At 49.9% G+C, this 14,589-nt stretch overlaps 1 protein-coding gene across 1 annotated transcript in view; it reads right to left on the reverse strand.

Moving 5' to 3' along the window:
- VWA5B1 (von Willebrand factor A domain containing 5B1) overlaps positions 1–12,755 on the reverse strand; it is a 118,270-nt gene extending 105,515 nt beyond the window's left edge. Inside the window, exon 1 of the mRNA XM_040327042.1 lies at positions 12,223–12,755. The gene's annotated coding sequence lies outside the window, so the exon portion shown is untranslated. The remainder of the gene's footprint in view (positions 1–12,222) is intronic.
- Positions 12,756–14,589: the final 1,834 nt, after the last annotated feature.

Genomic DNA, 14,589 nt, shown 5'->3' on the forward strand with positions numbered 1-14,589 from the left:
CAGCCATTTGAATTCCGCGCCATTACGCCGCCGTAACTTACGGCGCGGATTCTTTGTGGATTAAAAAAAAAGTAAGTTACGGCGCGGCGTAGTGTATCTTAAATACGCTACGCCCGGCGCATAAATGCGCCGCTGTACGAGGATCTGCCCCATAGTTTTCAAATCGTTTTCGAATTCAAATCGTTTTCCAATTTTCCAAAAGAATAAAATGGAATAGAAAATAAAGGAAAAGAAAAATATATAGATATATATAAATATATAGTTTTTGAATTCGAATAGTTTTTCAATTTCCAAAAATAATAAAATAATTTTCCTTTATTTTCTATTCCATTTTATTCTTTTTGAAAATCGGAAAACTATTTGAATTCGAAAACTTTTTCGAATTTCCAAAAATAATAAAATAGAATAGAAAATAAAGGAATAGAATAGAAAAAATATATATTCTTTTCTATTATTTTCCTTTATTTTCTATTCCATTTTATTAGTTTTCCAATTTCCAAAAAGATTTGAATTCGAAAACTATATATTTATATATCTATATATATATTTTTTTATTCTTTTCCTTTATTCGAATAGTTTTCCAATTTTCAAAGAGGATAAAATAGAATAGAAAATAAAGGAATATATATATATATATGTACTAGTTCTTTATTTTCTATTCTTTTTTATTATTTTATTTTATTATTTTAATAGAATAGAAAATAAAGAAATAGAATTGAATAAATATATATATATTTTCCTTTATTTTCTATTCTATTTTATCCTCTTTGAAAATTGGAAAACTATTAGTATTTCGTTATTTCGGATTTGTTTGAATTTGGAAATTTGGATATATTTAATAAGCGCTGTGTAGACGGTTGTCACTCTATAAATCCCCGATTATAATAATCACCATGGGAGGTGTCAAGTCGGATGCTGATTGTCAGGATCGGAGGTGAGAAGTTCAGGACCGGCGGGAATCTCCAGAGAGAGGAAATTGCGGCAGAAACTCCATTTGCGCTCTGCAGGCGAACAAATTACCCAGAAGGCACCGAATGCGCGAGCGAGGGGGGACTGGAATGGAGCCGGGAGCCGCCGAGGGCGAGGACTGAGGGGGTGTTGGGATTTTCGGGGCCCCGGGCAGAGGGGGGGAGGAAGGCTCGCAATCAACATGCCAGTTCTCGGCAATAAAAGCCGAACTCCGGACACAAAAACATTAATTGAAATATATTTATTAATCGCGGATTTGTGAGCACCGAATTACTTTGCAAACCCAGATATTACCTTGTAAAAGTAGCAGCGACATCATCATGGCCTGGGCAGAAAGCGGAGCTGTGATAGGGGCCCAGTAGACCACACCCACTGCGGCTACCTGCAGAAAACTACAGGAGGGAGGAGACAAGACCAGAGGGAGCAGAGCTGTGGGCCGGGGACCAAGCAGGCTCCACCCACCACAGAAAACTTTAGGAGGGGTGGAGACAAGACCAGACCCCCTGCACCAGGAGAGAGAACAGAGCTGTGGGCGGGGACCAAGCAGGCTCCACCCACTATAGAAAACTAAAGGAGGGGGGCGGAGACAAGACCAGTCACTGCCGCCGCGGGTCGATTGTATACCGTTCAGAATCCAGCCTGTAAGATACAGAAAATTAGATAATCGCCATTTCCGGGATCCGTCGTTCCCCGTCCGCAGTCACTTTCCACCGTGCGCGCGGACGGCGGCGTTCAGCGGAGCGGCTGATGATGTCGTTACTGAAACCCCCGGCGTCTAAGTGACGGCGCAATTTCCAGCCGTTTCCCTGATTACTGACATTTTTTTCCCACTTTTTTCACCGCCTGAGACTCGACATCCCAACCCCCCGCCGCCGCCGCCGCCGTCAGTCTGAAGGCCGACAATTACCTTATCGCCGCCGCCGCGCAAATGTCAGGCGGCTGCCGGATCGATTTGCCAGAACAGGAAACAGAGAAGGAAAATTCTCCTCTTAAACGGCGGCGATTTGCAAAGATTGGATTTGCCGCCAGTTGGGGGGGGGAGGGGGGGGTTATAAAAATGGCGGAAAGCAGAAGCCGCGGGTTGCGTTTTCGGGGGGGAAAAAAGGTGGGCTGGAGCCCCTTTCAGGTTTTTTATTTTGCCAGTGAGCAATATTTTCTTCTGCCGACGTCGCTCCCCCCGGTGACATGGGCTTCGGTGATAGGAGAGGGAGCTTCAGCACACAGCCTGCGATTGAAAGCCTCAGCTCTGTTACTGTGTGAAGGGGGCGGAGAGGGGGGGGGGCGTCTTGTCCCTCCAATCAGCTCTCACTGAGCTCTGCAGAGTGTAACTTCAGCTCCCCACCCCCTGCTTTCTGAAAGCTCAGGCAAGCTGCATAAATTCTGGACTTTGAGCAGCTGTAGAGAAGACTGCAGACAAACAGGTGCAACTTATGTAGCTGTACTGTTTTACCCTTTGAGACTGCGTAGAGGGGGTGTGTCCAGCCCTGTGATCTGTGTGCTGTGCTCCAATCCGCTCACAGATCTCTCCTCGCTGAGCTCTGCAGAGTGTCCCCGCCCCCTTTTTTCCAGCAGCTCAGACAAGCTTGATAAAGTCTGGACTTTGAACGGATGTAGAGAAGAGAAGACTGCAGATAAACAGGTACAAGTACAACTGGAGAGTGAAAAATCCGGCGCAGCTCTGCATGGCTGGGGGACTGGTCTGGTCTCCGCCCCCCTCCTGTAGTTTTCTATAGTGGGTGGAGCCTGCTTGGTCCCCTCCCACAGCTCTGCTTTCTCTCTCCTGGTGCAGGGGGACTGGTCTGGTCTCCGCCCCCCTCCTGGCGGCCAATCAGCTTCTAACATCCGTTCGTTCAATTAAGCTTTGACGATAAAACCTGGAAGCCGATTGGTTCCGGTACCAGATTTTACACCCCGCCCCTCCCCCCAGACGTTTGGCAAATCCCCTCCAATGATTGGCCGTTCCCTCTTTTCTGAGTCGATCCTCGCCGAAAAAACATTTGTCTGGAGGCCCCCGGCGGAGTCAATTAAATATTATCGATCCTTCCAGCGACGGACGCGTTTTGCTCCGCAGACGAGCTCCAGACGCGGCTTATTGATTATTTTTTTTCGCCAGGGGGGGGGATACAGGCGGGGGAGGGGCCAGCTGTCGCCATCTGCTGACCGGCGGCAGAGAGAGGCGCTCGCAACGAGCCCAGAAGATCAGAAAAATAAAGACGCCTGATTGTTTCTTCTGAGGCTCGCACCTGCGTCACTCGGAGGATCGGACTCATCAATCCAACGCCGCGACGCATTACAAGAGGCCGACGAGCCGCGGGGGGGTCCTTACAGCGATAAAGGAAGAGACCGGGGACTGCTAAATGTCAGTATGCCGGCAGAGCGCGCCGGAGGTGTCAACGAGTCGTGTTTTATATACGCCGCGGCGGAGCGGAAGACAAAAGCAATCTGCGCAGAGGAAACGGCCGCAGGTCACGCTGCAGCAAATACACCTTCCACTAGGCGCACTCCTCAAGACTTGGATCTGTACACAAAGCACTCCTCAACACTGCACACCCGTAAACCCTGCGATCTGTATATAGCACACCCCTAAACCCTGCACTCTGTATATAGCACACTCCTCCACACTGCACTCTGTACACTGTGCACTCCTCAACATTGCACTCTGTACACAGCGCACGCCTCAACACTGCACTCTGTACACAGCGCACTTCTCAACTCTGCACTCTGTACACAGTACACTTCTCAACTCTGCACTCTGTACACAATGCACTCCTCAACACTGCACTCTGTACACAGTGCACTCCTCAACACTGCACTCTGTACACAGTGCACTCCTCAACACTGCATTCTGTACACAGCACACTCCTAAACCCTGCAGTCTGTACACAATGCACTCCTCAAGATTTCACGCTGTACACAGCACACTGCTCAACGCTGCACTCTGTACACAGCACACTCCTCAACACTGCACTTTGTACACTCCTCAACACTGCACTCTGTACATAGCACACCCCTAAACACTACACTCTGTACCCAGCGCACTTCTCAAGACTTCACTCTGTACATAGCACACTCCTAAACCCTGCACTTTGTATATAGCACACTCCTGAACTCTGCACTCTGTACACAGCGCACTCCTCATCACTGCACTCTGTACACAGAGCACTCCCCCCCCCGGCGGCCGCGTCACTGGATTTGATTGACAGCAGCGGGAGCCAATGGCTGCGCTGCTGTCAATCTATCCAATAAGGAGCTGATCAGCCATAGAGAGAACGACGCTGGATCGCGCCCACGGAGATTCGGGCTCATGTAAGTAAAAGGGGGGCTCGTGGGGGGGGGGCGGGGCCGACACTGTAAGGTGTTTTTTCACCTTAATGCATCAGATGAATGAAGGTGAAAGAACACAAAGCTTTACAAACCCTTTAAAGCAAAACAAATTGTTTCAATGTTTCTATTCTACAAAGGCTGCAATTATTGTATCACTTTTTCTTCCGTTTTTTTGGACCCTCATTAATATGCAAATGAGCGCCTCTCTGGTCCCTGGCGCCCGCACAGATGTGGTGGCGCCTGACGGTTGCTCAGTAGAGCGCGGCATGTACCAGGAAAATTCCGGGGGCTCTGGGAAATCTGGCGTCCCCCCAATACCGAGCCTCGTTTCCCACCTCCCGTCACGGTCTGCGGTCTTGGACAATCAACATCTGCCTTGACACATTTCATGACACCGCTGCAGCGATTGGATGAGGGTGACTGAGCTCGCCGCACGTCTTTTATAGACGCACAGGAATGTTCCAGATGCTCATCTGAATCCGGCGAAGCCACTTGGACCAGAGGTGAGACGTCTCCGACATCGGAGAGCGAGTCCCGGGCGGAGTGTAACAAAGCGCCCCGCCGGCGGCGATACAATCCGCGCGCAGAGATGAGAAACGCACAGGAAAAGCCGGTAATAAAAGGCGATCGTCTCAGTAAAACGAAAGGCCGCGGAGCCGGCGCTTCGAGGGATATTTTAAGACCTAACAAAAAAAAAAAAAAAAGCACAACATTCGCGAAAAAAGGAAGCGAAGAAGCGGCAGATTTCAGAAAGACGTAAACAAACATCTTGCGATTCCTGGAATGCCCGCCGCAATTTCTGGCAGAGCGGCTCTGGAGAGATTTGGCGTCGGGATCGCAGCGCATTCATCTCCTCGCAAGCCCGGGGACGTCTTAAATTGAGGCGTTTAGGATTTTAGCGTTTTTTTTTTCCCGCCGGGTTTTTTAGCAACGCTTTTACGTCACGGGAGCGAGGGAAAACGTCTGCGAGGAACGGAGGGGGGATTATTAGGGCAAAACTGGGGGGGGGGGCAATAAGGGGGGGAAACGCTGAGGAATGTGCGCAGTCTCGCCAAGGCAATGGCGATGATGCTGCGGTTTATTTCAGGCGCACTTTTGGGACTTAATTTAATGAGGCGCGAGGTACAGTAACCCATAGCAACCCCCGGTCCCCCTCATCGGCGGGGAGACTCATGGACTGTGAGGCGGAAGGTTCTCTATGGGGTTCCGCGTTCTGTTACGTTGTATCCAAAATATCAGTCATGTTTATAAATTAGAAGATTGAGGGGACCCCCGAAAACCCCCACCCCCCACCATAACCGACCTATGGGGTTCAAATACAGAGGAGAGGAACAGTGTCAGAGATAAAGGAAGGGGGAGACTGAGCGGGGTTGGGGGGAGTGTGAGACAGGGTGGGGGAAAGAAGGGGGAGAGGAAGGAGAAAGAAAATTAGAGGGGGGGGGGGGGGGGGGGTGACAGGATGGGGGAGAGAAGGGAGGGATAGAAAATTAGAGGGGAGGATAGAGGGAGAGAGATATAGAGAAGTGATTCGGATAGAGAGGGAGAGGAAGAGGGGGAGGTATAGGGGGGTAGAGGGAGAGATATAGAGAGAGGGGAGCAATAGAGGGAGAGGGGGAGATATAGGGGGAGGGATAAGGGGAGAGAAGGAGATATACAGAGGGGGGTATAGAGAGAGGGGGGAGATATAGAGCGGGGCAATAGAGGGAGATGGGAAGATATAGAGGGGGAGGGATAAAGGGAGAGGGGAAGATACACAGATGGGGGATAGAGGGAGAGGGGGAGATATAGAGAGAGGGGGGATAGAGGGAGAGTGGGAGATATAGAGAGAGGGGGGATAGAGGGAGAGTGGGAGATATAGAGAGGATGGGGGGATAGAGGAAAAGGAGGAGATATACAGAGGGGGTAGAGAAAAAGGGAGAGATATAGAGGGGGAGATAGGGGAGGGGAGAGAGAGAGGAGCAATAGAGGTAGAGGGGGAGAGAGAGAGAGAGAGAGAGAGAGAGAAGCAATAGAGGGAGAGGGGGAGATATATAGAGAGAGGGGGTAGAGGGGGAGATATATAGAGAGAGGGGGGTAGAGGGGGAGATATAGAGGGGGGCAATAGAGGGAGATGGGAAGATATAGGGGAGAGGGATAAAGGGAGAGGAGGAGATATACAGAGGGGGATAGAGGGAGAGGGGGAGAGATATATAGAGGGGGATAGAGGGAGAGGGGGAGATATAGGGGGAGATATAGAGAGGAATAGAGAGAGGAGAAGATATAGAGAGAGGGGGAGATATAGAAAGGGGGGGTGGAGTGGGAGATATAGATAGAAGGGGAGGGAGACGGGTGATATAGAGAGGGGGGAGGGATAGAGGGAGAAGAAGGAGAGATAGAGGGGAGAAGAAGGAGAGATATAGAGAGAGGGAGGGATAGAGGGAAATGAGAGAGGGAGATGTAGAAAGATATAGAGCGGAGGGAGAGGAAGAGATAAATAGGGGGGTATAGAAGGGGAGGGGGAAATATAGAAGGGAGGGATAGTGGGTGATATAGAGGGGAGGAAGAGGGGGAGACATAAAGGGGGGGAGATATAGAGGGGAGAGAGAGTGTGAGTTATGGGGGGAGGGGGAGAGAGGGGGAAATATAAAGGGGAGTGAGAGGGGGAGATATAGAGGGGGGAGAGTGAAAGTAAAGGGGAGGAAGAGAAGGGATGGAAAAGGGAGAGAGAAATAAATAAATAGGGGGGGGGGGTAAAGAAGGGTGTGAGAGAAAAGGGAAGGGAGAGAGAAAGTAATAGAGAGGAAAGGGTTTGGGGGGGGAGAGAAGACAACAGAGGAGAAAAGGTTGTAAATGAGGAGAGAAGACAGAAAAGAGAAGAGGGGAGGGGGGAGGGGACAGACACCTCCGGGGATCACTATATATATAGAATACGATTGTTTTATAAATACAATAGATCGATCGTCTTTACAATCAGAAATCAGCGCAATCCCCGGATCTTTCCGCTGATCTGCCAACCACATGAAGAGGTCTGAATATCTGAACACCGCTTCCTCCTCCTCTTCCTCCTCTTCTTCTTCTTCTTCTTCTTCTTCTTCTCGGATCTCGCCGCCTCGTCCGCACGTCGAGACTTATTTACCAAGGCGGTGCAAAGAGCAACAGCCCATAGCAACCAATCAGATCTCAGCGTTGTTGTGGGGCAGGAAGGCCGTTGAACGGTGACTGCTGGTGGGTTGCTATGGGATACTCGACTTTTTTAAGAAATATGTTATTTAATCGTTCGACCTTTTTATGTACTCAGAGGAAAATGAAATAACGGGTAATGGGTTTGGGCATCAGCCAATGGCGATGGCGCTTGATTTGGGCCTCAGCCAATGGCGATGGCGCTTGATTTGGGCCTCAGCCAATGGCGATGACGCTTGATTTGGGCATCAGCCAATGGCGATGCCGCTTGATTTGGGCATCAGCCAATGGCGATGGCGCTTGATTTGGGCATCAGCCGATGGCCATGGCGCTTGGTTTGGGCATCAGCCAATGGCGATGGCGCTTGATTTGGGCATCAGCCAATGGCGATGGCGCTTGATTTGGGCATCAGCCGATGGCGCTTGATTTGGGCATCAGCCGATGGCGCTTGATTTGGGCATCAGCCAATGGCGATGGCGCTTGATTTGGGCATCAGCCGATGGCGATGGCGCTTGATTTGGGCATCAGGCGATGGCGCTTGATTTGGGCATCAGCCAATGGCGATGGCGCTTGATTTGGGCATCAGCCGATGGCGATGGCGCTTGATTTGGGCATCAGCCGATGGCGATGGCGCTTGATTTGGGCATCAGCCAATGGCGATGGCGCTTGATTTGGGCATCAGCCAATGGCGATGGCGCTTGATTTGGGCATCAGGCGATGGCGCTTGATTTGGGCATCAGGCGATGGCGCTTGATTTGGGCATCAGCCAATGGTGATGCCGCTTGATTTGGGCATCAGCCAATGGCGATGGCACTTCCAGCCCTTCATCAGCTTCTCCCAAAGGTGGCAACTGAAAGGAATCAGCTTCCCTTAACCCCTTGCGGGGCCCTGGAGGCTGGAGGGCCACTTGTAGACATGAAGGGCCATTATCAGAGCTTCGATGAGCCCGGCCCTGAAATCCTCCATTATTCGCTGCTCTTTGCCACTTGTAGGGGCGGATATTAATTACTGAGCATTGGAAGCGTTGAATAGCCCTCCAGGCTGAGTCTAGTTGGGTCATCTGAAGGCCTTCCAGTAGTGGAGGAACCACAAGTCCCAGCATGGTGATCTGCCATTCAATCCAAGGCAAGACGGTACGACTGGCTGCTTTCTAAGAGCTCATTCACACTTGCACCAGCCTTCGCCGCCCCTCTGAAAAGTGATCCACTGCAACAGACAGGCAATGCCCAGGAAGAGCGGTAGACCTACCGTAATTAATCTTTCCTCTAATGCCCAGGAAGAAGGGGAACCCAACCGTAATGAACCCTTCCTCTAATGCCCAGGAAGAGGGGCCCCCAACCGTAATTAACCCTTCCTCTAATGCCCAGGAAGAGGGGCACCCAACCGTATTTAATTCTTCCTATAATGCCCAGGAAGAGGGGCACCCAACCGTAATTAATCCTTCCTATAATGCCCAGGAAGAAGGGCACCCAACCGTAATTAATCCTTCCTCTAATGCCCAGGAAGAGGGGTACCCAACCTTAATGAACCCTTTACCCAACACCCAAGAAGAGGGGCACCCAAGCGTAATTAACCCTTCCTTTAATGCCCAGAAAGAGGGGCACCTAACCTTAATGAACCCTTCACCCAACACCCAAGAAGAGGGGCACCCAACCGTAAATTAACTCTTCCTCTAATGCCCAGGAAGAGAGGCACCCAACCGTAATTAACCCTTCCTTTAATGCCCAGAAAGAGGGGCACCTAACCTTAATGAACCCTTCACCCAACACCCAGAAAGAGGGGCACCCAACCCTAATTAATCCTTCATCCAATGCCCAGGAGGAGGGGCACCCAACCTTAATGAACCCTTCATCCAACACCCAAGAAGAGGGGCACCCAACCGTAAATAGACCCTTCCTCTAATGCCCAGAAAGAGGGGCACCCAACCTTAATGAACCCTTCACCCAACACCCAGAAAGAGGGTCACCCAACCCTAATTAATCCTTCATCCAATGCCCAGGAAGAGGGGCACCCAACCTTAATGAACCCTTTACCCAACACCTCAGAAGAGGGGCACCCAACCGTAATGAACCCTTCCTTTAATGCCCAGAAAGAGGGGCACGCAACCATAATGAACCCTTCAACCAACACCCAGAAAGAGGGGCACCCAACCGTAATCCTTCATCCAATGCCCAGGAAACGGGGCACCCAACCGTAATGAACCCTTCCTTTAATGCCCAGAAAGAGGGGCACCCAACCTTAATGAACCCTTTACCCAACACCCAAGAAGAGGGGCACTCAACCGTAATTAATCCTTCATACAACGCCCAGAAAGAGGGGCACCCAACCCTAATGAACCCTCCATTCAACATTTAGGAAGAACGTGCAAAGGACCAGAGGACCAGTGATGGAGCACAAGCTTCTCCAAGGCAGACACGAAGCTTAAACAGTTCTTAGGTTGCCATTGCAGCTTCATGTGGGGCTTCTATAGGCCACGTATATTTACCACCCCTGGCCACCCTTAGGGTGCAGCCCCCCTGGAGCTCTCCCAGGTGCTGGAAATGAACCTTCTCCATATTTCAGCACCTTGGACAGCTCCTATAGACTTGTATTGGTCTGAGGCCCCCCAAGGAACATATTTCTAAAGCAGTGAGTCCGACATTCACCAAACATTCTCTGCAGGTGAATCTCCCATTTGATACCAATGATTGATTCTCCATTAGCGCATAGACCCCCCCCCCCCCAAGTAACCCCCAATACTTCAATACCTATTTTCCAGGATTACCTGAAACTAATTGTGTGCCAATGTTTCTCAAACTGTATCTTATGGTTTTCAATAATTACATCAGGCTCCATAAGAGGGGCACACAACTGTAATTAACCCTTCACACAACGCCCAGAAAGAGGGGCACACAACTGTAATTAATCCTTCCTCTAATGCCCAGGAAGAGGGGCACACAACTGTAATTAACCCTTCATCCAACGCCCAGAAAGAGGGGCACCCAGCCATAATTAACCCTTCATGCAATGCCCAGGAAGAGGGGCACCCAGCCATAATTAACCCTTCATACAATGCCCAGGAAGAGGGGCACCCAACTGTAACTAACCCTTAATCCAACTCCCAGGAAGAGGGGCACCTAACCATTAACCCTTCATACAATGCCCAGAGAGAGGTGCACCCAACCATAATTAACCCTTTATCCAACTCCCAGAAAAAGGGGCACCCAACCGTACTTAACCCTTCATACAACACCCAGAAAAGGGGGCACATAACAATAATAAACTCCTTTCCTAATGCTCATAAGGAGGGGCACCCAACCATAATTAGCCCTTCATACAACGCTCAGAAAGAGGGGCACCCAGACATAATAAACCGTTCAAGCAATGCCCAGGAAGAGGGGCACCCAGCCATAATTAACCCTTTATCCAATTCCCAAAAAATGGGGCACCCAACCGTACTCAACCCTTCATACAACACCCAGAAAAGGGGGCACCCAACCGTAATAAACTCTTTGTCCAATGCTCATAAGGAGGGGAACCCGGCCATAATTAACCCTTCATACAATGCAGAGGAAGAGGGGCACCCAGCCATAATTAACCCTTCATACAATGCCCAGAAAGAGGGGCACCCAGCCATAATTATCTCTTCATACAACGCTCAGAAAGAGGGGCACCCAACTGTAATTAACCCTCCATCCAACGCCCAGATAGAGGGGCACTCAACCATAATTAACCCTTCATCCAACTCCCGGAAAGAGGGGCACCCAACCTTAATTACCCCTTCATACAATGCCCAGGAAGAGGGGCACCCAACCATAATTAACCCTTCATACATCGCTCAGAAAGATGGGCACCCAACCATAATTAACCCTTCATACCATGCTCATAAAGAGGGGCATCCAACTGTTATTAACCCTTCATACAATGCCCAGGAAGAAGGGCACCCAACTGTAATTAACCCTATATACACCGTACAGAAATAAGGGCATCCAACACCAGACACAGGGGCGCCTAACCATAATTAACCCTTTATCCAGCTCCCAGAAAGAATGGCACCCAACCATAATTAACCTTTTTTCCCAATGCCCAGAAGAAGTGGCACCCAACTGTAATTAACCCTTCATCCAATGCCCAGGAAAAGGGGCACTCAACCATAATTAACCCTTCATCCAACGCCCAGAAAGAGGGGCACCCAACTGTAATTAACCCTTCATCCAACGCTCAGAAAGAGGGGCACCCAACTGTAATGTACCCTTCATCCAACGTCCAGGAAGAGGGGCACTCAACCATAATTAACCCTTCATCCAACGCCCAGAAAGAGGGGCACCCAACCTTAATTAACCCTTCATCCAATGCCCAGAAAGAGGGGCACTCAACCATAATTAACCCTTCATCCAACGCCCAGAAAGAGGGGCACTTAACCATAATTAACCCTTCATCCAACACCCAGAAAGAGGGGCACCCAACCTTAATTAACCCTTCATCCAACGCCCAGAAAGAGGGGCACTCAACCATAATAAACCCTTCATTCAATGCCCAGAAAGAGGGGCACTCAACCATAATAAACCCTTCATCCAACGTCCAAGAAAAGGGGCACCCAAACATAATTAACCCTTTATTCAATTCCCAGAAAGAGGGGCACCCAACCTTAATGAACCCTTCACCCAACACCCAGGAAGAACATGCAAAGGACCACATATGGAACACAAGCTATTCATAGACAGATACAAAGCTTAAACAGTTCTTAGGCTCTTTACTCCCCATCCCCCCCCCCCAGCAAAGACCACTCACCTTGACGCCGTCACTCCAGTGGGCTTCTGAGGGTCTCAGTGCAGCGCAGCGAACCAGACTCTCCGGAATCCAGAGGAACCAAGGAGAAAGAGACAGCCTCTTGTTTGTTTTCTTCTGAAGAAGGTGGACCTTGTGAGGAAAGAATGGAGAAAGCGGCAGCAACAAGTGGCCCCTCCAAAACACCTCCCAGAGGCTCCTGGGGGCCACCGGAGAGCTACAGGGAGCAGATGTGGGGGGGTCTAAATCAGCCTGCCCAATCCAAAGCCTTAGTGCCTTCTCTGCAAAGAAGGGGGTTCCCTAAAAATGGCACAGACGATCCCTGGAAGTCTTGGCGAAGGGCTGATCGGCAACATGTGGGCAGGAGGTGAGTGGCAACGCCAGCCAGAGGGGCTTGTCTGTCACCAGGGTGGGCTGTGCTCCTTCCAGAAGCCCACTGTACGCTGCACTCAGTGCCATCGCAGCCCGGGTGACCATCATCATCATCACCATCACAGACACTTTAGTCAGATAGGTAACCATAGAAACTCCTAGTATACACACTGCTCCGTTCAGTGAGCGCCCCCCCCTTTGCATCAGCCCCCCCCCCCCCTTTTCCACAGAAGAAATGCGTTTGAAAAGGCAATTAGAAACACTGTGACATCTGACAGTCAGTAATAAGTCATAACAAATAATTAAGTTACACTCAGTGACACCCAGACATCCAGCAATGAGATTAAGGAAACCCATCGGGGGGGGGGGGAGGGGAGGGGGGGTTGTCAAGTGTATCACTCTGCTTTTCTGCATTCACACGCAACGCGGCGGAGGCTGATAGCGCGCCCCCCCCTCTCTATACAAACACTGACAATACACAACATGATATACGTACTGTCGATGAACTGGGGGGGGGTGCCAGGAGGCAGAATGGAGGGGGGGGATATATTATACCGTGCATACAGTGCCTTGAAAAAGTATTCATACCCCTTGAAATTTCCCACATTGTGTCACGTTCCTCCAGTCTGGAATCTGGTATTATAGCTGAATATCGCAGCCAAGGACTAGACGACACTAGCTTAGGTGCAAACTGGTACCCCTTTTATTGTAAACCCCACACAGGATTCATACAGTGCCCTGAAAAAATATTCATACCCCTTGAAATTTTCCACGCTGTGTTACGTTCCTCCAGTCTGGACTCAGGTATTATAGCTGAATATTGCGCCCAAGGACTAGACGACACTAGCTTAGGTGCAAACTGGTACCCTTTTATTGTAAACCCCACACAGGATTCATACAGTGCCCTGAAAAAGTCTTCATACCCCTTGAAATTTCCCCACATTGGGCCAGATTCTCGTATACTGGCGTAAAACTATGCGGGCGTAACGTATCTCGTTTACGCTACGCGGCCGCAAGTTTTACGGGCAAGTGCTTGATTCACAAAGCACTTGCCTGTAAAGTTGCGGCGGCCTAGCGTAAATCCTCCATCGCAAGCCCGCCTAATTCAAATGATCCAGGTAGGAGGCGTGGATCATTTAAATTAGGCGCGTTCCCGCGCCGATCGTACTGCGCATGCGCCGTCCCTAAAATTTCCCGACGTGCATTGCGCTAAATGACGTCGCAAGGACGTCATTGGTTTCGACGTTAACGGAAATGGCGTCCAGCGCCATTCACGGAACGACTTACGCAAACGACGTACATTTTTAAATTTCGACGCGGGAACGACGGCCATACTTAACATTGGTTGCCCCTCGTATAGCAGGGGCAACTTTACGCGTCGCAAATGCTACGGAAACGTCGTAAATTCACTGCGTCGACCGCGCGTACGTTCGGGAATCTCGCGTAAATAGCTAATTTGCATAGACGTCGGGGAAAATTACGTCGGCGACACCTAGCGGCGTGAAAAAAATTTGCATCTAAGATCTGACAGCGTAAGAGCCTTACGCCTGCCGGATCTAAGGGATATCTATGCGTAACTGATTCTAAGAATCAGTCGCATAGATACGCCGTGCCAGATTAGGACTTACGACGGCGTACATGGCGTTGCGCCGTCGTAAGCCTTTTGATAATCTGGCCCATTGTGTCACGTTCCTCCAGTCTGGAATCAGGTATTATAGCTGAATATCGCAGCCAAGGACTAGACGACACTAGCTTAGGTGCAAACTGGTACCCTTTTATTGTAAACCCCACACAGGATTCATACAGTGCCCTGAAAAAGTATTCATACCCCTTGAAATTTCTCTGCAGCAGAGGAGCTTACACTCTAATGTCACAAACTATTATTATTATTATTATACAGTGCCTGGAAAAAGTATTCATACCCCTTGAAATTCCCCACACTCTCTCATGTTACAACAGAACACGTAAATGTATTTTATTGGTATTTTATGTGATAGA

The sequence above is a fragment of the Rana temporaria genome, chromosome 10, assembly GCF_905171775.1.
Source record: "Rana temporaria chromosome 10, aRanTem1.1, whole genome shotgun sequence".
In the NCBI taxonomy this organism is placed as follows: domain Eukaryota; kingdom Metazoa; phylum Chordata; class Amphibia; order Anura; family Ranidae; genus Rana; species Rana temporaria.